At 35.0% G+C, this 19,237-nt stretch overlaps 1 protein-coding gene across 4 annotated transcripts in view; it reads right to left on the bottom strand.

The window, feature by feature from the left end:
* Positions 1 to 19,237, bottom strand: part of CDH18 (cadherin 18) — a 1,208,767-nt gene that overhangs the window by 840,800 nt on the left and 348,730 nt on the right. For 3 of the 4 annotated variants that reach the window (XM_061129307.1, XM_061129308.1, XM_061129303.1), the window contains exon 2: positions 8,850 to 8,911. The gene's annotated coding sequence lies outside the window, so the exon portion shown is untranslated. The remainder of the gene's footprint in view (positions 1 to 8,849; positions 8,912 to 19,237) is intronic. The other variant, XM_061129305.1, reaches the window with a different exon arrangement.

Genomic DNA, 19,237 nt, shown 5'->3' with positions numbered 1-19,237 from the left:
ACCCACCAATGCAGGAGGAGACACACGGGTTTGATCCATGGGTGGGGGAGATCCCTTGGAGGAGGACATGGCCACCCACTCCAATATTTTTTCCTGGAGAATCCCACGGACAGAGGAACCTGGCAGACTACAGTCCATGGGGTCACAAAGAGTCAAACAAGACTGAGTGACTAAGAACAGCATCGCAGGCAGGTACATAGATAGGATAGATTCCATATACTAGAACTGTCTCAGTGAAAGCTCTAACTGCAAGTTACATAATAAATTTAGCTCCTGTTTGTACCAATTCACAGCAATAAAGCTATACAAAGGAATATTGGGGGACAATTACATTGTATACATCATCCAGATTTAACAATTATAAACATTTTGGCATATATGTTTTGTCTACATATTTTGAAGAACTCTTTTATCACAAATCCCAAATATAAAAAAAAGTCCTTCTAGATAGTAGGAAGCTTTAAAAAATACATTTTCTTACAGAATGAAAATAATGATAGCATTATTATAATTAATAAAATGCTGTCAATCTGTGCCATCTAAAACCCTGTCTAAATAGAAATATTTCTGTCTCCAACTATATTTCTACATTTTTGTTGTTTTGAACAGAATTCTGAGTCCAAAACCTGAACTTGATCGAGATATTCTTTTTAAGAAATTACAATTTAATGTTAATACCTAAATAAATCAGAACTCTAAATGAAATAATTATATCATCATTACAATAAACTCAATCATCATGCTTGTCACTGTAACCCGAACCAACGAAACTGTATTAGAGAAGCCTCAATTCAAGAACTGGGTCTTTGGAACCACAAACCCACTCGTACTTCTAATTATTAAATAATGATCCTAAGGCCTAGAAAGAGTACATTAATTACTCAAGATCATTCAGCTAACAGAGGTCAAAAACAAGAGCTGTCAGCAAAGCTTAGACCCCTGGACTCTCAGCTAAAGATTTTTTTACTGTGTTATTTAATTGAAAATGTATGATAAATGATTGAAATATTGAGCATTATACATCATTTAGGAATTTTACTCAATATAAATATCTCAAAAAAGTCGTCTTCAACATATGATTGAAAAAAGCAAGTAAATATAATTGACCATAATTGACAAGCAACATCCTTCCCAGGTGTTGCTCGTCATAAGGAACCTGCCTGCCAATGCAGGAGATATAAGAGACGCTGGTTGCTGATTTGATCCCTGGGTTGGGAAGATCCCCTAGGGAGGGCATGGCAACCCACTCCAGTATTCTTACCCGGAGAATCCCCTGGATAGAGGCGCCTGGCAGACTATAGTCCATAGGATCCCAAAGAGTCCAAAGAAACTAAAGCGACTTAGCATGCATGCAAGCAACATATAACAACCTTTGTTGATGGGTGTTGAATCTTGCATTTCAAATTCTGCTTTGCACGATCTAAACTAATATTTTCAGAATCAGACTGTCAGTCCAAGCCATGATACATAAAGTGAATGTGAGTGTTAGTCACTCAGTCCTGTCTCTTTGGGACCCCGTGGACTGTAGCCCGCCAGGCTCCTCTGTCCATGGAATTCTCCATGCAAGAAAACTGGAGTGGATTGCCATGCCCTCCTCTAGGGCTATGTCCCACCCAAGGACTGAAACCCCGGGCTCCTGCATTGCAGATAAAGCTATTCTTTACCATCTGAGCCACAAGTGAAGCCTGAATGATACACAGGTGTGCACCAGATACTTTTCTATTCAAAAAACTATCTCTGATATGGTTATGGATATGATTATGAGTTCTGCTAAGTGACCTTTAGACATCATCTGCATTCAGTATCCCGGGACCCTTGGGCCCATATTGGACTAGCTTCATCATTTTAATAGTGGAAAATAACAGTGAAAACATATTCAAAAAATTGACTGCTTTCACAGTGATAAAGATTTCCATTTTTAGTGTTTTTAAATTTAAGAAGTTGATTTAAGCACAAGGAAAGGACAGAATTTCTTATTTTGAAGAGGGTAAAAATGAAAATAATAAAGTTTACTTATGATGAAGAGATACAAATGTCATATTTCTTGACACCTTATGATTTTTAAAACTTCTGAAATTAAGGAAATTCATTGAATTTCTTTGAATTGTGATTTTACATAATGTACTACATTTTTATTAAATAAAGTTTGTTATTTATTTATTTATAAAGTACTTGTTTATAAAGTACTTTATTTATAAAGTATTTGTTATTTATTTATTTATAAAGTACTCTTCTCTGCATCCAACTTTTAAAATCAATGGGATAAATGAAAAACCAAGATAATTTCCCCAATCAAGGCCAGAAAAAAAAAAAAAAAGCTAACTGTGCTAAGCATCAGTTTGACATGGAGCTGCAAAACTTAAAAATCTTATGTTTTGTCTTGATATCATAGCAGGTGCCCAAAAGTTACATTAAATCAGAATAAATGGCCATTTGTTAGTAGATATGTCTTCAGCTTTCTACAATGGTTTTTCTTGTCCTTGCAACATAGGCTTAATAAATAAAACCTGCACTCACACTAAAATCAGTCCAAACTTTATTTTACCTTCTTACCAAAACAATCTGGATACACCATTTCTGCAATAATGTTGAAATAGTTGACATTATGTTGTAGTATATTCTAGTTTAAAACAAGTGCTGTTATGCCAAAAGAGATTCTAAAACATTTTTATATCCCCATAAATATGCCTGGATTTAAATCTCAAAACAAATGTGACCAAAAGAATTTATTTCTCTGAGGTAAAACAGAAATCACAACAATGGGAAGTTAAAAAGAACAGATGTCAAAAAAGCCTGTTAACATTTTAAAGAAAATTCTAAAATTATAGCCAGAAAACCTAAGTGACTGCCCACCTGATTTAGGTTGAGTTGTTTACTAAGTCTTACTCTGAAGAAATGGGGGTATTAATACCTACCTCATCAGATTATAAAAAACACTCAGCCATATAATAATCTACATTGCAGCCCTCTGCCTGGTACCTGATACTGTAATTATACAAAATTACTCAGGGATTAAATAACATGATTTAAGATGGGTCACAGACCCCTGTTTAAACACATCACACCACGCATTAAAAACATTTTGCACATAAAACACAATAAAAACCTACAAAGTCTGTTGTAGAACAGAAATCCTTGATATTGGAGTTGTTCCTTGGCTCTGAGTTTTAACTAAAGTATGGAATCAAATTTCAGAAGGGACTAATCACTATTTTTGATTCACAGACAAGACCCTAAGTAAAAAAGGGCACAGTAAAATCTAGATGTTATAGTAGTTGTTGTTTTAAGGAATGATGGAGTGGCTGATGGTGAACCAGAGAATCACCATCAACATTTGAGAAACAGCAGCAGTATATGAAATTTTGTAAAATACACATAGATTTGTAAAAGTGGTATTAAATACAAAATGTGGTAGAGCCAAATTACAGTTGCTTACAACATGACTTGGTCATGGGTTAATTTTATAGAATATCAAATTAAACACATAGCAATTAAATGAGAAGATGTGCACAGAGGTTATGTTATTATTATTATTATTATTTTGTAAATTTACCTCATAAAAATCCTGTCTTAGGTTTTGCAAACTATATTCAGGTGACTATTCATTATTTGTGTGCACCAATTATTGCATACTGTAATTAGGAAACCATTTATAAATGCAGCTGTGTTTTCTAACTGATCCATATTTCAGTATGATTTTTTTCTATCCCTTTGTTGTTGTTTTTTTAATATACTTAAAACCCTTTATTGTTATAGATCTATGGAGAATTTGATGAAATGTATGCAAACTCTAGGCAAAAAGAAACAAAAATTTTGAAGGGATTTGAAATAGGGGTTCTAGTATTTTACTTAAAGGGAAGCAGGAAGTTAAAACATAAATCGACAGTTGGAAAGAAACCAATAATTCTAAATACCAGTGAGCCTCAAGCATGGTACATATCTGACTGAATATAACTATATCCATTACTGATGGGTAAGAGCAAAGGATTGGTGCAGAAGGACCCACAATCAAGCTAGGTTTAGTGTCCTCATCAATAAAATGGAGACAGTTGCATTTGCTAAATAATAAATGCGATTGTGTATCCAAATCACTTAGTAAATGGCTTGGACTGGGCATCTAATAATTTACACACATAACGTTAAAGTATCCAGTATTTGGGAATTTTTCTTTTTCTAATTAAGGAAATGTCATATGATAGGTTAACCAGCTACCATACACTCAGCTGTTCTTCTTGTGCTCAGCCTAGCCCCCCCAGCGTCCTTCTGGTTTTCTCCCCTTCCTCTCATCTACCAGAGTGATGTCAATCACAATTCATTTCTTCTCAGTTAATGCCTTTAAAACCATCCAGCCTAAGAAGTGGCTAATCTAATAAACTAGTTCATGCTAATGAGTCTAGTCAAGATGTTCCTCCATCATCTCTCACCACATCTCTGTCCTCTGATACTCCTTTGTGTATTTTAGGAGCCATGCTCTATTAAACCAGCTCTTCATCATTTTTCCCTTAGTTCAATTCAATTAATATTTACTAATCTATCATATGTGAAGAATGTGATTTACCCAGAGGGGAGGTAATTTCAATCGAAGATGAAAGGTAGAATATAAATGCAAGTAAGTTATGGATACAACTTCTCAATACAGTTAGTTAACTATTGTGAAGACAGACTTGGTAAGAGAATTGGCATTCTGTGAGAGATGAAGCAAAGACATTCTGGGGGGAAAGGAAAGTTTTAGTAGTTTAAGTCTCGGCTTTTAGCCATTATTACTTAATAATAGTAGAGATTGGTAGATAAAAGCAAAAGGGAAAATTGAATTAAAATGAAAAGTGATACAGTATTTAGAAACAAGGAAATATTTGAGAATAATTGCAGTTAAAGAAGATATTATACTTCAAAAGATTCATTCATTTTTTTCAAATATGTAATTAATTCACTCAGTAACAAAGCAATGATGATTATTTTGTTATCTCCCAAGAAAATATAATTCTTTATTATATACACAAAATGCTTCTTCTCTGATTAATGTAAATTGTGTGATCACTGAATTAAACAATATTTCTTAGAAGGTTTTTTTTTTTTTTTTCTTACGAAGTTGAAGATTTGGTGAGATTTAAATAGTGAAGAGATGGATTTAATGCTTCCTGGTTGAAGGATATTTCTTCAGTGAGATGTGTCAAATAGATGACATTGTTAAGTAAGTGAAAAGGGATAAATGTTTGACTTTAAGCAACATGGATAACGCTGTTCATCAACAAATGTGAAAGAAACTCGAGAGTACATAATAATATGCTTCCTTATGAACCGTCAATTTGCTTCCATCCTCCAGAGGATAGACAGTGCTCATAAATCTGCCATGCCTACATGACAAGAGAAAAGCATTCAACCTAGGGAAATAAGCGCGCGTTCTCCTTGCCGTGGCCTCTAATATCCAACCAAATGGAAGCACAAGCAGTGACCCTATTGAGGGCCCCTTTTCTCTTTAGTAGGGTAGTCCCTAGTTTTCAGAATTACCTCCACACAACCTAATGACTGCAACTGAAACCAGAGTGTTTACCAGTTTAACCAACCCAGACAAGCACCAATCCCAGGAGACCTTCTGTAGATATAGGCCCCCTGCTGATTGTTTGGCCTCATTTGACTGTAAGTTTTACTCCTCCGTACTTAAACGTGTGAGCAAACTTTGAACTCAATATAATTATTTTTTATATTACATTCTCTTATACTTGAAAATACCTGTCTAAAGTCCTATAAAATCATGCCATTTCTATTTTATCCACAGTTCTCCTCTCAAGGATTGTAGTAATCATACCTATATCATAGCAAAGCTTTAAGGAGTAAATAAGTTTATAAACACCAATCAATGGGATTCTAGCAATCAATTCAATCAATTCAATTCAATACTAGCAATTTGTAAGATGTAGTCATATTAATGACTATAAAAGTATACTGTCTATTGTGTGTTTATATCAGAGAGTTATGCAATTTATTTGGTTTCTTTATGTAATTATATAAGGAATACTAATAAGAAAGTACACGAAAACAAATAAACAGAAAAATCTGAAACTAAGTATAACAGATTATATAAACTGTATGAAGTAATATTTATAGAAATTTATAGAATAGGACTATGTAGTACTCACATTTTTGAGATGATAAAAGCAATGAATAAATATTAAGTAACTTAAGTAAAGATGCATTATGTGATTTTTGTAAAAGATAAGGATAATCTATTGAAAATGATGTGAGATAAGCTTTGAGTGTCAATATGCATAAATCATGTACTCACATGAACTTCACTTAAATATAGAAAATTTTATTATTCAATTTTCTATCAAAGTTGAAATATATTTTTCTAAATTACAGAACAGCTATCAACTATTTTTTAACATAGAAATGGAGTTTTTGGCTCTATTCCATTAAACATTCAACAGGTTTATTTTGAACCCTATTGGTTTTGAATTTGATTGGTCTATTAGAGACCATTTAGTCACAGATTTAAAGTGAACATGTGCCTTTCTGAAAATTACCTTTCTAAGAAAATTTTGAGGAAAGATTTCCTGAGATATTACAGAAGAGAATTGGGGTATTAATAATCTTCTGCAATGCAAGTCCTTTATGTAGGACACTGTCAGTTGTAAACTGGAGATTTTTTCTTCTAAAGATGTAGATTGAGAGTAAAATTGCAAACATACTAATCAGTTTAGTGGCAAAAACTTCCTTGCTCAAGGATATTTATCTTACACCTGTCTTATTTTATTAAGTACTGTATTGTCTTTATAGTTACAGCCTCAAATGTCAGTAATGTATTTTACAATGGAGTTGAAGATGACTTACAAGAGTCAAAGTTTAAGCGAGATTTCACATAAAATCAACATAAATATATGGTTAAACTTTAACTCACAAACAGTATAAAATCTTTTTTAGCCTTTTTTCTTTTTAAATAAGCTGCATTAATTTTGAATTTAACAGGTACACATATACTTAAATTTATACTTACATTCACTTATAAACAGTATCATATTCTCTCTTTACATTCCATATACCTCTGTTTAAATATGATCTAAAGCCATGGAAACTTGGGCTAACATTAAAAGTCTAATTAAGCTTTACCTTATAAGACAATAAAATGTATGATGCCATGCTTTTTTTAATATAGCCCTTTCTGAAGATATGCCATGAATCTTAGTTCTCACAGACAGAACAAATGATTCAGTGTAAATATAATTCTGTTTCAATTACCTACGATCTTAAGGATGACACTATAAAATATAATAAATAACATAATAAATTATATACCAGTGTTTCAATTTTCAAAGTTATTTATGTTTCATTTACATCTACAGAATGAAAATGGATGTAAATTTTCACACACACAAACATACATTTTTTTTCTGTAATAATGAAATATACTTATGATGATAGGTAAAGTCTTGTTTATTTGTAAGAAAGTAATTTATTTATTATTAAGATGATTAAGCTATCATAAGTATGGCAGAAAAACTTTCATAACACAATTTTTTTTCTTTTACTCTGATGTGTTTCTGAATTCCACAAAGCATTTTCAAACAAAATTGGTCTCTGAAGCAGATACGTTTTGAACCTATATGATTTAAAAAAAAAAAAAAGCACTTATCTTGATAGGGGTTTCCAACATGGTCAAGTTTGTGGTGTCCTAAGCGGAGGACTCAGGACAGATGTGGGTGGTAGGGATGAGGCGGGAGAGATCAACACCTAAAAGTTGTATTACCTTACATCTTTTTTTTAATTGAATGGAATATAATGGTTTAGAGTTTGTTTTTACATTTAAAAGAGTACCAGAAAAATCCATACATAGAGGTGTCTTTCTAAAATAATGAGAAGTACATTGTATAAAACAACAGAATTCAACTTTGAAAATGTTGGTTGTTTTGATATGCCGGCATTTTTCATTATTTTTGTTGCTACAAATGAGCAGAATTTAATAAGATATTTGCATACTTACCATAAAGCCAGGCAATTATACAGAATATGTGTGGTGAAGTATATTTTACAGAAAATAAATGAAAACATAACTTCTGATCTCAAGGTTTATATCCTTATATTTCATCTTTTCGCAAGAAATTCAGGTATTCAAGATGTTTCTTATAATGTAAGTCAATTTTATATCAGATCTCATTATTCACCAAAATAGTAGAGGGTATACTATTATTTTTATCTACTATTTATTAAATTTTCAGTATCTATACCTATTATACGTATTATTTAAATATAAGCATCATTGTCTTAACAAACCTGATCTATAAAACAGATTTACACAAATGATGATTAATAGCCAGGCAGTTATACCTCTAGAGTCAGATGTTGAAAGACATTATAAAACACAAATAAATTCAGTGCTCATTAGGAAAGAGATCTACATCTAGCAACAAGTTCAAATGATTAATAAAAATGCATAACCTGATTTATCAATGTATTCCAAGCCCACACATACATAAAATTACATTTTAGAAATAGCTTTTTTTTCCGTATTGAAATGTAGTAATATAACATTCATTGAGTTATCTATTTTACATTATCAGTCTCGTCCTTGAGCTTTCTCTTAAAACTATTTTTAGAAACACTTATGAAAGTCAGTCTAATATCAAGGTACCTTTGCTGGTTCTATAGCATTTGAAAAATGTGCCATGAGAATCAGTTCAAATTTTATTAGAGAAAATAATGGAATATTTTTAAAGAGTGAATTTTAAAACACAAAAGAAATTGTTCTGTCAAACCTATAAATATCTAAGAATAGCTAGAAAGATCTTTAAGATAAACAATTTCTACATTTCTATAACTTTTTAATATAAAAGATATTACATGGTAAATTTTACCTTACAATTCGCTTTATGGATGTTTGATGATATATTTTCTTATGTGTGTCTGTGATTGGGTCCTGAAGAGAAAAAAAGAAAAAAATACATGAAAAACTTTTTAATCTTTATATCATAAAAAGCTATGCATAACCATGAACTGTTGCCTACAAATCTCTGTCCATGGAATTCCACAGGCAAGAATACTGGAGTGGGTTGCCATTTCCATTTCCAGGGCATCATCCCCACCCAGGAATCAAACTCAGGTCTCCTGCATTGTAGGTGCATTCTTTGCCATCTGAGCCACTGGGGAAACCCATAGAAAGTAATAGTTTATTACAAATTTCTTCATCTCACTCAAGAATCCAAATCATGAGGACATAATGGAGGATGAGGAGCAAATACAGTTTTTGAAGAGGCAAAATATTGACAGAAATTGAACTACCAGATTTTTGTTTTTTAGATCATAGCCTTCTGAAATAGAGACTCTAGTGGAATATAAGTCTCTTATGAGAGTTGAACAATTTTAGTTACATTCTCTGAACCACTGTTACTTCAGTTGATTAAGATGTATATGCTCTTCATAGAGGTTCAAATAATAACCTAGGGTTATAATCCATTTGAAGGCCTTAGCTTTGTGCTTAATGCATAGTCAATATTAAAATATAAAGTATTAGTAGTGATTTCAAGTAATAAAATAATACTTATAAGAATAGTAATTAGTAATATATGCATTATAAATTCAATATTGTACTTTGAAACCATAGATTATGAAAAACATATCAGAATATAAATGCAAGAAATAGTAAAATTTACCTAAAATATAACGTGTAAAACAAGCCAGTTTTATAAATCAATATGAAGTATATTATTCTAGAATTGTGACAGATGTTTGAATAAATTAAGAATATTTTTCATATTTTATTAAGTACACAACATAATTTCAATTGTATTGAAGTGTTTACATTGAAAAGAGAATATTAAAAGGAGAAAAATAAAAGGAAATACGTGTGATCTCAGAGGGTAATAAAGGTCTTTCAGAACCTAAAAGCAAATGGCATAAGAATTTTTCTTATTCTTAGTTAAAATTATCTTAGCAAGACTTTAGGTGATGATGCAATTTGCTATGAACTCTTTTTCATAAAACTTACAGATCATTCATGCAACAATGATTTACTGCATACCTGATATGTACCAAGCATTATTATTCATGCTGGGGATACAGCAGTGACCAAAACAGACAAAATACTGACCCTCATGATCTTATTTTGTGGGGAGTAGGAGGGGTGGAGAGACAAAAATATATACTCAAATAAGTACATATGTATTGTATGTAAAATCATTGTTTAATCATTGATAAAATGACTTTATCAAATGCCATAAAAAATAGGCAGGAAGGGTTAAGAATTACTGGCCTTCATCCAGGGAGAAACAATAAGAGAGATGACATTGGCATCCAGGAGAAAACTTGGAACTGCAGAAAAATATTTGGTAATTTACTATGAGTGTGGAAATGATGACCTACACATAGATTATAAACTCCATAAAATGAAAGTTTAAAACTGAGCCCTTTAAGGTCAGAGGAATGAGGAGGTGCCACAGTTAAGACAGGAATAATAGAAAGATGTCCTGGGAGCACTGTTAAAAGAAAGAGATTTGAAGTAGTTTGGAGATCTTGATTATCTACCTGTCTGTGCATGCTGGGTGCTAATTCACTTTAGTTTTGTCCAACTCTTTGTGACCCATGGACTGTAGCTCACGAGGTTCCTCTGTCCATGGGATCCTCCAGGCAAGACAACTGGAGTGGGTTGCCATGCCCTCCTGCAGGATATCTTCCCAACCTAGAAATCGAACCCACGCCTCTTACATCTCCAGCACTGGCAGGTGTGTCCTTTACCACTGAGCCATTTGGGAAGGCCATCTACGTGTTTTAACTATTATCTGTCTATTGAAAGCAAAATATCTCAGAGTCCTTTAGAACACATACTACTCAGAAGTCTCAGGCTTCCTAGGCTCCCAACATGTGTATTCTCATATTCCTAATTCAGAACTCTTACCTCTTCAATGTGGCCTTTCCTAAAATAAGAGGTAAAACCCAATGTGACTGGTTTCTAAGTTTGAGCTGAGGAACTAGCGTTGATACAGGGTTCACATGCCTCATTACTAGGAATTCAAGGCATTCACTGATAGCACATAATGCATCAAATTCTTGTGCATGATCTGAGTTGAGGAGCATCAAGAGTTTGCAAGGAGCAACTTTGAAGTATTGGGTAATTTGAATGTTCTACGAGAGGGACACTCAAATGTGAGCAAATAGAGACTTACTTATGTGTAGCATACATTTTCTGCGAAGGTTATCATAGGCCTGTTGTTAATGAGACCAATAGTATATCGCTGGTCATTTCATCTCTGCCTCATTGCTGGAAGTATGATGTTCTCTTCCATATCTATGGCATAATGCATGGCATGGACTCTAATTGTGACACAGTCCTCTCGGGCTTCCATGATGGCTCAGACAGTGAAGAATCTGCCTGCAGTGCAGGAGACCTGGATTCAACCCCTGGGTCGGGAAGATCTCCTGGAGTAGGAAGTAGCAACCCACTTTTGTGAGCTTGCCTGGAGAATTCCATGGACAGAGGAGCGGGTAGTCCATGTGGTCACAAAGAGTTAGACATGACTGGGAGACTAACTTAACTGTTTAAAATCTGACAACAGAAAATTAGTTTATAATTATCTTTAGCTTAGTGAAAACTGCTCAGTCAACCAGGAGATGTCACTAATGAATAATAACTCCATCTACTGTGTTGCAAACATTTATTCAAATTTATGGGAACAATTCAGCCAAATACTTTCTAAGGATTTATAATATTGTCCCCATATTAGGAAACATATATTTCACTTTTCTATTAAATCACATCTTTCTTGCCTTTACTCCAGCAATTTCTGTGCCTTATATTTTAAAATGTAACAATTATTTTAGAGACAATTTCAACAAGTACTAATTTGCACTTCTGAGCTCTTAAAGTAATTTTAAAAAGTACACTTCTAACTAGAGAAGGAATATTTTAGGAAATATATATGTAGTCACTTCAAAATGTATTCTCAGTTACTATATAGGTCACTGTTTCAAAGCTTTTCATATTATATTGTATTCCACTTGATTTCAAACCTCTTTCAAAATTATGGGCTTATATATTCACAGAAACTAAAGTCTTTCCAGGTTATCTAAAAATAACAAAAAATGAGACATGGCAGCATAAATACAATAATACTATAGCCCTTTGATTTACTTTTATTTTATTAAGACATTTTTGTGTCAGACCAGTTTAAGGCTCAGAGCAAAACTGAAGGGACATCCAGAGATTTCCATGTACCCTTTGCCCCACATATGCATGGCCTCTCTCATTATCACCATCCCCAACACAAATGGTGTATTAGTACGATTTATAAACCTAGACTGACACATCATAATTAACCCAAAGTCCATAGTTTACATATGGTTCACTCTTGGAATTGTACATTATATGGGCTTAGATAAATATATGACAAATATTCAACATTAGGTACATGCAGAGTATTTTGGGGCCTTCCTGGTGGTTCAGTGGTAAATAATCCACCTATAATGCACAACACCCAGGTTCAACCAGTGGGTCAGGAAGATCCCCGGGAGGAGGAAATGGCAACCCACTTGAGTATCCATGCCTGGAGAATCCCATGGATAGACGAACCTGGCGGGCTACAGTCCATAGGGTTGCAAAGAGTCTGACATGACTAAAGTAACTTAGCACACAGGTGGAGTATTTTTACTGCCCTTAAAATCCTCTGTGTTCTGTTCACTTCCTCCCTCCCCTTTTCAATTCCTGGCAAACATTGAACTTTTTATAGTTTTCATAGTTTTGTCTTTTTCAGAATGCCATGGAGTTGAAATCATACAGTAGATAGCCTTTTTAGATTGGCTTATTGTGGCTCAGCTGGTGGAGAATCCGCCTGTAATGCGGGAGACTTGGGTTCAATCCCTGGGTTGGGAAGATCACCTGGAGAAAGGAAAGGCTACCCACCGCAGTATTCTGGCCTGGAGAATTCCATGGACTATAGTCCATGACTACCAAGAGTCCATGACTGACAGACTTTCACTGATGATGATAAATATATATTCAGGGTTTCTTCATATCTTTTCAGGGCTTGAAAACTTATTTTTGGTGCTGAGTAACATTTCGTTGTCAGGATGTACCACAGTTTATTTATTCACTCATCCACTGAAGGACATCTCGGTTGCCTCCAAGTTTTGGTAATTATGAATAAAACCGCTACAAATACCAGTGTGCAGGCTTTTGTGTGGATGTGTTTTCCACTCTTTGAAGTAAATACCCAGGACCATGATTTTGGATTGCATAATAAAAATATATTTAGTTTTGTAAGAAGGGCTTCCCTGGTAGCTCAGCTGGTAAAGAATCCATCTACAATGCAGGAGACCCCAGTTCAATTCCTGGATTGGGAAGATCCACTGGAGAAGGGACAGGCAACCCACTCCAGTATTCTCACATCCATACTAATGTGAGAGTTGAACCATAAAGAAGGCTGAGAGCCAACAAATTGATGCTTTCGAACTATGGTGCTGGGGATGACTTTGATAGTTCCTTGGACAGCAAGGAGATCAAACTAGTCAATTTCCTACAGGAAATCAACCATGAGTATTTATAGGAAGGACTGATGATGAAGATGAAGCTCCAACACTTTGGCCACCTGATGTGAAGAGCTGGCTCATTGGAAAAAACCCTGATGCTAGGAAGGATTGTGGGCAGGAGGAGAAGTGCATGACAGAGGATGAGATGGTTGGATGGCCTAAGGGACACAATGGATATAAGTTTGAGCACACTCTTGGAGACAATAAGGACAAGGAAGACCGGCACACTGCCGTCCATGGGGTTGCAAAGAGTCTGACATGACTTAGGGACTGAACAACAATAAAAACAACAGTCTATATATATAAATATTGGCAGGTCTATGTCTTGTCTCTGTTCTTTTCTACTGATTTATTCATCTATCCTTGCACCAGTATTTCATTGTCTTGATTACTTTAAATGTATAGTATCTCTTGAAGTTATTTAGTCTCAGTTCTCCAGTTCTGTCCTTCTCCTTGGATCAGTGTTGATTATTCTGGTTCTTGTGCAATTCTATGTAACATTTAGACTCATTTTGTTGATAGTCACCCAATAAGTTGTTGGGGCTTTTTTTAGGGATTGCCTTGAATCTCGAGATCAAGTTTTGAGAAGAACTGAAATCTTGCTAATATTGTTTTTCTAACCATAAGCATGGAATCTCTCCATATATTTAGTTCTTTGATTTTGTTCATCAGAGTTCTTTTAGTTTTCCTCATTTAGATTATGTATTGATACATGTTTGATTGGTTTGTTCCTAAGTATTTCATTTTTTGTATGTTTATGTAAATGCTATTACATATTTAATTTCAAATTCCACTTGGTCATTGCTAGTATACAGAAAAGCAATTGACTTTTGTGTATTAAACTTGTATTATACAACCTTTCTAAAATCACTTATTAGTTTTAGAAGTTTTTTGGTCAGTTATTTTGGATTTTCTGTATGGATAATCAAGTTATTTACAAACAAAGACAATTTTATTTCTTCCTTCTAAAGCCCCATACATTTATATTTCCTTTTCTTTTTTATTGCATTACCTAAAGCTTTCAGCAGATTTTTTTAAATTGGGGGATTATTGCTTTACAATGTGTTGGTTTCTACCATCCAAAAATGTGAATCATTCATATGCATTCAGTTGATTTTTAAAAGGAGTGGGAACATCCTTGATTTATACTGATTTCAGTAGGAAGGCTTCTACTTTCTCATAATTAAGTGTGATGATAAAATGATTTGATTGTGCTTTTTAAGAACCATGCCAACCCAAAGACAAATTCAAGTATTATATTGCCTTTTTTTTTTTTTAATAATCTGAATCTATCAGTAAGAATCCCAGTGAGAATATAATGTATTAAAAGATCTCTGTATTCTCCTCCCAGGAAAGCTCATATTCAACAATGGACTCTCACTGAGATGTAAGGACATGTTTTTCTTCTTTTGAGTGGAGAAATCACTAAAGGGTCACCATCATCAGAATTTCTCACAAAATCTGTTGAGATCTCTTTTACAGTTACCTTGGAACTTAACTTCTGTTGCTGCTTATTTCCATTTGCTTGCTTCCTTCTCTCTCTTTACACATATTTTCAGGCAAATATCACCAGACAATTAAGCTCCTGCACAATAATCTCCAAACTTCTCTTCTTTTTCACAGGTAAGTCAACCTGAAATATAGTCCATACACTCTGCAACTTACTGCACATATGGTGGGAAGGTAATAGGTTCTGAAGATCATTTGCTTAAAAACCCAGTTAGGCATGTACTAGCCTGTTTTGGTAAACTCTGATTCTTTAAACTAGAGGCTATCTTGAATGGACCTAAAACAACATATTTCATTAGGGCTTGGGGAATTATGAACATGAGCAGAACTGTATAACACTAGGTTATATTTTGATGTCAATCAATTTGGAAATATTCACAAGATTAATTTTAAATTAAGGTAAATATTTACCTATAGAAATATTCATTAAAGAATCACTTTGATAAAGAGAACATTTAAAGTAATTAAAATATTCAAAATTAAACTACAGTTGCATGTGGCCAATGAAATTATATTTGAAGATTTTAAGGGCATGAGTAAATAGTCATGGCATAATGCTGCAAAGTTGCTTCAGTCGTGTCCGACTCTTTCGACCCCATGAGCTGCAACCCACCAGGTTCCTCTGTCCATGGGATTATACAGGCGAGAATCCTGGAGTGGGTTGCCATTTTTCCTACAGAGGATCTTCCCAACCCAGGGATCGAATCCACATCTCAAGTCTACTGCTTTGGCAGGAGGGTTCTTTACCACTAGTGCCCACCTGGGAAGCCCTCATGGCATAATAGTAAACAGGTACATATGGATACGGCATTGTTAATGCTTATAAATATGTACTATTTAGAGAAGGAGGAAATAATTCCCAAGATCTCAGAGGAAAATGGATGAAACATCACAGAAAAGATCAATGAGAGATAATATTGGGTTGACAAAGTGATTCTTGAACACCTGACAAAGTGGTTTGTATTTATTCTAAGAATAGGTACTAGGTTAGGTTAGAGTGTTCTTTCAAAACATCCTTTTCATCATTTATTATCTAGATTAAAATATGCTTCTTAGTGCTTAATCACATATAAGAATAATCTATGGAACTTTTATAAATTGTATGTATGGCTCTGCTCAAAAATTTTTCTTCTGGATTAAAAGATATTGATGCATTGAATGATTAGAAATTTATAAATAGTAGTGGAAAAGTAGAAAATGGGATGCATATGAAGAAAGAACTAGCAGAAAGAGGTATAAAAAAACCCATTATTATATGTATCTCTATCATTGTAAATGTAAGAATAAACAATTATCTTAATTGGGGTGATAGCAATTAAAATAATGAGGAAAGATAAATGAAAACATTTTATTAACAAAGAGTCTCTATGATTTGGTACTTAATTAGACAAGGGAGCCTGGAAATTGAAAAGCTGTGGTAATTCACTGGAAAAAAAAAAAAAGTTAAGTGGGGTATGCGTGTGTGTGTGTGTGTGTGTGTGTGTGTGTGCGCGCACGCGCTTACAAAGAGAGGGAAGAGAAAGAAATTAAGACAAAAAGTTGGCAGGGGATTTCAAGATAGAAATATCTCCATGTAGGCATATAAACAGGAGTAGAACATTTATAGAAGTAGATATTGATGTAAATACAGAAGTAAATCAAAATAATACAGCCACAGAAATGGATGAAATACTGGGATAGAAGAGAAGTTACCATTGTTTCTTCAGTGACATTCCACTTTAAAAAGAGAATCAGAGAATAAAATAAGGCACACTTATCTCCAGGAAAAAACAAAACAAAACAACTGAGGGTTAATGTAAGTAGGCAAGCTGCTACCACTGATTTTGGATTCAGTATGTTCAGTTCAGTCGCTCAGTCGTGTCCGACCCTTTGCGACCCCATAAATCACAACAGGCCAGGTCTCCCTGTCCATTACAAACTCCCTGAGTTTACACAAACTCATGCCCATCGAGTCGGAGATATCATCCAGCCATCTCATCCTCTGTCGTCCCCTTCTCCTCCTGCCCCTAATCCCTCCCAGCATCAGGGTCTTTTCCAATGAGTCAACTCTTCGCATGAGGTGGCCAAAATATTGGAGTTTCAGCTTCAGCATCAGTCCTTCCAATGAACACCCAGGACTTATCTCCTTCAGGATGGACTGGTTGGATCTCCTTGCAGTCCAAGGGACTCTCAAGAGTCTTCTCCAACACCACAGTTCAAAAGCATCAATTCTTCGGCACTCAGCTTTCTTCACAGTCCAACTCTCACATCCATACATGACCACTGGAAAAACCATAGCCTTGACCAGACAGACCTTTGTTGGCAAAGTAATGTCTCTGCTTTTTAATATGCTATCTAGGTTGGTCATAACTTTCCTTCCAAGGAGTAAGCATCTTTTAATTTCATAGCTGCAATCACCACCTGCAGTGATTTTGGAGCCCAGAAAAATAAAGTCAGACACTGTTTCCACTGTCTCCCCATCTATTTCCCATGAGGTGATGGGACCAGATGCCATGATCTTAGTTTTCTGAATGTTGAGCTTTAAGCCAACTTTTGCACTCTCCTCTTTCACTTTCATCAAGAGGCTTTTTAGTTCCTCTTCACTTTCTGCCATAAGGGTGGTGTCATCTGCATATCTGATGTTATTGATATTTCTCCCAGCAATCTTAATTCGAGCTTGTGCTTCTTCCATACCAGCATTTCTCATGATGTACTCTGCATATAAGTTAAATAAGCAGGGTGACAATACACAGCCTTGACGTACTCCTTTTCCTATTTGGAACCAGTCTGTTGTTCCATGTTCAGTTCTAACTGTGGCTTCCTGACCTGCATACAGGTTTCTCATGAGGCAGGTCAGGTGGTCTGGTATTCCCATCTCCTTCAGAATTTTCCACAGTTTATTGTGATCCACACAGTCGAAGGCTTTGGCATAGTCAATAAAGCAGAAATTGATGTTTTTCTGGAACTCTCTTGCTTTTTTGATGATCCAGCAGATGTTGGCAATTTGATCTCTGGTTCCTCTGTCTTTTCTAAAACCAGCTTGAACATCTGGAAGTTCTCGGTTCACGTATTGCTGAAGCCTGGCTTGGCGAATTTTGAGCATTACTTTACTAGCGTGTGAGATGAGTGCAATTGTGTGGTAGTTTGAGCATTCTTTGGCATTGCCTTTCTTTGGGATTGGAATGAAACGGACCTTTTCCAGTCCTGTGGCCACTGCTGAGTTTTCCAAATTTGCTGGCATATTGAGTGCAGCACTTTCACAGTGTCATCTTTCAGGATTTGAAATAGCTCAACTGGAATTCCATCACCTCCACTAGCTTTGTTCATAGTGATGCTTCCTAAGGCCCACTTGACTTCACATTCCAGGATGGCTGGCTCTAGGTGAGTGATCAGACCATCGTGATTATCTGGGTCGTGAAGATCTTTTTTGTACAGTTCTTCTGTGTATTCTTGACATCTCTTCTTAATATCTCATGCTTCTGTTAGGTCTGTACCATTTCCGTCCTTTATTGAGCCCATTTTTGCATGAAATGTTCCCTTGGTATCTCTGATTTTCTTGAAGAGATCTCTAGTCTTTCCCATTCTATCGTTTTCCTCTATTTCTTTGCATTGATCGCTGAGGAAGGCTTTCTTATCTCTCCTGGCTATTCTTTGGAACTCTGCATTCAAATGGGAATATCTTTCCTTTTCTCCTTTGCTTTTAGCTTCTCTTCATTTCACAGCTATTTTTAAGTCCTCCTCAGACAACCATTTTGCCTTTTTGCATTTCTTTTCCATGGGGATGATCTTGATCCCTGTATCCTGTACAATGTCATGAACCTCTGTCCACAGTTCCTTAGGCTCTCTGTCAACCAGATCTAGTCCCTTAAATCTATTTCTCACTTCCACTGTATAGTCATAAGGGATTTGATTTAGGTCATACCTGAATGGTCTAGTGGTTATCCCTACTCTCTTCAGTTTAAGTCTGAATTTGGCAATAAGGAGTTCATGATCTGAGCAAAGTCAGCTCCCGGTCTTGTTTTTGCTGACTGTATGGAGCTTCTCCATCTTTGGCTGCAAAGAATATAATCAGTGTGATTTCAGTGTTGACCATCTGGTGATGTCCATGTGTAGAGTCTTCTCTTGTGTTTTTGGAAGAGAGTGTTTGCTATGACCAATCCATTTTCTTGGCAAAACTCTATTAGCCTTTGCCCTGCTTCATTCTGTACTCCAAGGCCAAATTTCCCTGTTACTCCAG

This window comes from Dama dama, chromosome 25, assembly GCF_033118175.1.
Source record: "Dama dama isolate Ldn47 chromosome 25, ASM3311817v1, whole genome shotgun sequence".
Lineage (NCBI taxonomy): Eukaryota > Metazoa > Chordata > Mammalia > Artiodactyla > Cervidae > Dama > Dama dama.
This window is presented reverse-complemented; position numbering and strand designations above follow the sequence as displayed.